Below are 5,201 nucleotides of genomic sequence, written 5' to 3'. Positions count from 1 at the left end.
AGACATTCGAGGAATCGCTGAATGTGCTGAAGGAAAAGAGTTTGTTATTCAATAGTCAATCTTCTGGACCAGACATCTGTAGCTTTATACAGTGGATTCTGCAAAGTATTCAGACCCCTTGACTTTTTTCACATTTTCCTACGTTACAGCCTTATTCTAAATCGTTTTYCCCCCATCAATCTACACACAATACCCCATAATAACAAAGCAAAAACAGATTTCTAGAAATGTTTGCAACAGTATAAAAAAATTAAACATCACATTTACATAAGAATAAGAATTCAGACCCTTTACTCAGTACTTTGTTGAAGCACCTTTGGCAGCGATTACAGCCTTGAGTCTTCTTGGGTATGATGCTGCAAGCTTGGCACACCTATATTTGGGGAGTTTCTCCCATTGCAGATCCTCTCAAGCTCTGTCAGGTTGGATGGGGAGCGTCGCTGCACAGCTATTTTCAGGTCTCTCCAGAGATGTTTGATCGGGTTCAGGCTCTGGCTTGGCCACTCAAGGACATTCAGAGACTTGTCCCGGAGCCACTATTGCATTGTCTTGGCTGTCTGCTTAGGGTAGTTGTCCTGTTGGAAGGTGAACCTTCACCCCAGTCTGAAGTCCTGAGCGCTCTGGAGCAGGTGTTCGTCAAGAATCTCTCTGTACTTTGCTCCGTTCATCTTTCCCTCGATCCTGACTAGTCTCCTAGTCTCTGCCGCTGAAAAATATCCCCACAGCATGATGCTGCCACCACCATGSTTCACTGTAGGGAAGGTGCCAGGTTTCTTCCAGATGTGACGCTTGGCATTCAGGGCAAAGAGTTAATCTTGATTTCATCAGACCAGAAAATCTTGCTTTATGTGCCTTTTTGGCTAACTTTAAGAGGGCTGTCATGTGCCTTTTACTGAGGAGTGGCTTCCGTCTGGCCACTCTACCATAAAGGACTGATTAGTGGAGTGCTGCATAGATGTTTGTCCTCCCGGAAGGTTCTCCCATCTCCACAGAGGAACTCTACTATCGGGTTCTTGGTCACCTTCCTGCCCTTCTCCCCTGGTTGATCAGTTTGGCTGGGAAGACAGCTATAGGAAGAGTCTCGGTGGTTCCAAACTTCTTCCATTTAAGAATGATGGAGGCCACCGTGTTCTTGGTGACCTTCAATGCTGAAGACATTTTTTGGTACCCTTCCCCAGATCTGTGCCTCGACACAATCCTGCCAATCCTGCCTTTGACCTCATGGCTTGGTTTTTGCTCTGAAATGCACTGTGAACTGTGGGACCTTGTATAGACAGGTGTGTGCCTTTTGAAATCATGTCTAATCAATTGAATTTACCACAGGTGGACTCCAATCAAGTTGTAGAAACATCTCAAGGATGATCAATGGAAACAGGAAGCACCTGAGTACCATTTCGAAGTGTCATAGCAATGTGTCGGAATACTTATGGTATTATTTTTTTTCTTCATATATACACGTTTGCAAAATTTCTAAAAACCTGTTTTAGCTTTGTCATTATTGGGTATTGTGTGTAGATTGATGAGGAAAATATTTTATTTAATCAATTTCAGAATAAGGTTGTAACGTAACAAAATGTGAAAAAAGTCAAGGGGTCTGAATACTTTCTGAATCTACTGTACATTTTATCTCCCAGTATGTTCTATATGTCCATCTACAGTGACCTGAGTCTGCTGGTCTGCTGTCCCTCCAAATCAAACAGAATGATATCACCAGACAGAACCTGTGGCCTCTGCCATATGCTAATGAGGCAACACTCTGTCCCTCACCCTACCTCTCTCAACACTGGTCTTGTGACTGACCATATAAAGAGCTCTATACTGACACCAGGTGGGTGTAAACAGTACAGCAGGCTGAACTTTGAATTCCAAAGACAGTGAATAGGTATAAGCCAACTTTTACTGTAAAACCAATATGATTTCTATTCCAGAAGGTACATTCTCTCTCTACAGGTCAGTGTGTTAGAATGTATGTGGAAGACACCAACATTCCACAATTGTCTAGTCCACTGACTTCTCTGGAACATTCTGCTCAGAACATTCTAATGTCAGAGGATTCTGGGACATTAATCTAATTGGTCAGAGACGTTTAAGTACTTTATTACCCAATTCTCATATTATTCAACTTACATGAGTAGCCTATGGCCTACAATAWGAGCACTAATGTATTTTTCCCGAGCTACAGTTTACAGTCCTTGAGGGCCACAGTCTTGCTGGGTTTCCTTTCCCCCTGACACTAAACTGATTAATTAAATGTGATGTGGCTCTCAACAAATTGATCGGTGCACCCCTGCGCTCACTCCCATGTAATATGTCTAATGCATATGTGTGCAGTTACATGGCCTATGTTTACATCTCTCTGAGCTCTGGCTACTGCTGCTGGGTGTCTGTCTCCATCTCCCAGTAATGAGCCTGGCCTGTTGTCCAGATGGGACTGCTCCTTCATACCAAACAGTCATCTTAACAGTGACGTCATCAAACAGGGATACTGCCAATCAAACATGAGCTCAAAGCGTGTGTTGACAGATTCCATTCCATCTCCCTCCTTTCCCTCAGAATCTTAACCAAGGAGGAGTAGGGGATTGAGGTGTAAACTCTGGGGTTATTATGGTTGTCTTTTGAAGTGTGAGGCAGAGAAAGGGTGCTGTTGTGTTGTGTTGGTTCCTGTCTAGACTGACTAAAAGAGAGAGGGAGAGAGAGGGGGGGAGAGGGGGAGGCGGGGGAGGCGGGGGTTACTCATCTGAGGAGCACACGGACACACACCGATATCCTTCAACATCTCAGAGCCCTGCAAACACTCAGAGCCCTGTAACCATGGAGTCACTCGCCCAGCCTGCTGGCTGTATCCATCACACTGTGTGGCTGCCATGGTAACCATAGGGCGGCGCACAATTGGCCCAGCGTTGTCTGGGTTTGGCCGCGGTAGGCCGTCATTGTAAATAATCATTTGTTCTTAACTGACTAGCCATGTTAAATAAAGGTTAAATATTTTTTTWAATAAAAAAACAGGATGAGTGTAATACTATGGAGGTACATTATACTGTATATACAAAGGTATGTGGACACCCCTTCAAATTAGTGGATTCGGCTATTTCTGCAACACCCATTGCTGACAGGTATATAAAATCGAGCGCACAGCCATGCAATCTCCATAGACAAACATTAGCAGTAGAATGGCCTTACTGAAGAGCTCAGTGACTTTCAGCGTGGCACTGTCATAGGATGCCACCTTTCCAACAAGTCAGTTCGTCAAATTTCTGTGCTGCTAGAGCTTCCCCGGTCAACTGTAAGGGCTGTTAGTGTGAAGTGGACAAGTCTAGGAGCAACAACGGCTCAGCCGCGAAGTGCTAGGCCACACAAGTTCACAGAACGGGAGAGCAGAGTGCTGAAGCACGTAGCGCATAAAAATCGCCTGTCCTCGGTTGCAACACTCACTGCCAAGTTCCAAACTGCCTCTGGAAGCAAAGTCAGCACAAGAGCTGTTCGTCGGGAGCTTCATGAAAGTGGTTTCCATGGCCGAACAGCCTAAGATTCCCATGCCCAATGCCAAGTGTCGGCTGGAGTGGTGTAAAACTCTCCGACATCGGACTCTGGAGCAGTCGAAACGCGTTCTCTGGAGTGATGAATCACGCTTCACCATCTGATAGTCGGACGGACGAATCTGGGTTTGGCAGATGCCACTAAAATGCTACTGGCCCCAATGCATAGAGCCTGTAAAGTTTGATGGAGGAAAAATAAAGGTTTGGGTCTGTTTTTCATGGTTCGGGCGAGGCCCCTTAGTTCCAGTGAAGTTCTCATGCATGTTTCAGTATTACTTGCCTTGAATCGAGCATAGAAGTAATTTAGCTCGTCTGATAGGCTCGTGTCACTGGGCAGCTCTCGGCTGTGCTTCCCTTTATAGTCTGTAATAGTTTGCAAACCCTGCCACATCCGACAAGCATTGGAGCCGATGTAGTACGATTCGATCTTAGTCCTGTATTGATGCTTTGCCTGTTTGATGGTTTGTCGGAGGGCATAGCGTGATTTCTTATAAGCTTCCGGGTTAGAGTCCCGCTCCTTGAAAGAGGGAACTCTACCCTTTAACTCAGTGGGGATGTTGCCTGTAATCCATGGTTTCTGGTTGAGGTATGTACGTACAGTCACAGTGGGGACGACGTCATCTATGCACTTATTGATGAAGCCAGTGACTGATGTGGTGTACTCCTCAATGCCATCCTTTATTTCTATCCAGGGGGCAGAGGTCAACCTCTTAATCAGAAACATATTTCTGCTATTTAGATAATTTGGAACATGTTGTATTACTTTTAGACAACGCATTTGGTCAATGTGAGAAGTTAGCTGGTTAGAGAGGAGGATTCCAGCCACTATCCACTGCCTAGAAATTTCTGCAGGAGAGCTGTTTTGCTGTCTGCTGCGTAACCGGCGTAGCCCAGCCTTTTCCCAGGGCATCTACTGATAAGAACACTCCAATAACACACATTACTGGAATTCCCCAAACTTTACACACTAGAGAGATAGAGAGAGAGGACATCATATTCAATAACGAGACAATTTTCGGCCACTCCTCCACACAGCAGAAATCATGTCCCTGTAGAAAACATCTGTATGCATTCAGATTCCTCAACTGTAGACCTACACACACACACCTACACTAGGCTCCTCACTGGTGAAAACACTGTTGGTTGCTACGGATTACTAATGGATACTCAGTTAGTTGCATCAAAATCCAAAGCATGCTATCTTGTTCTTCCCTCTCTGCCAAGTGTGCCTGAGCCATAATAAACGCATGACGTGTTCTTGACATAAATGTAGAAAGAAACTAATGCACCWCTGGGACTCACAAAATGTGTTCATTAATTATAGATGATTACTGGCATACAATCTACKAATTACAACAGACAGTCAATAACTAGGCCACTCAGTGTTATTGGAGAGAAAAAGTAAGCCTTCTATCTGTACACAACAACTAAGTACTGACACTGACACTGTGGTTGGGTCATAGGCCATGGCATTGGGCAGGTACAGTATATGGCTGTATGGGCAATAGGTTGTAGACCTATGACAATTGTCCTCCAGTGAATGCTGATTATCTGGTTCATCCCTATCACGTTCAACGGGGAAGTCGTTGCAGGATGCTTAATATTTCTTAATATCTTCCGTCATACCACTTGGTCGATTTCGGATTCCTATTGAATCATATTGCA

Source organism: Salvelinus sp. IW2-2015, linkage group LG36 (genome assembly GCF_002910315.2).
Source record: "Salvelinus sp. IW2-2015 linkage group LG36, ASM291031v2, whole genome shotgun sequence".
In the NCBI taxonomy this organism is placed as follows: Eukaryota; Metazoa; Chordata; class Actinopteri; order Salmoniformes; family Salmonidae; genus Salvelinus; species Salvelinus sp. IW2-2015.
The sequence above is the reverse complement of the archived record's forward strand: the minus strand, read 5'-3'. Positions refer to the sequence as shown.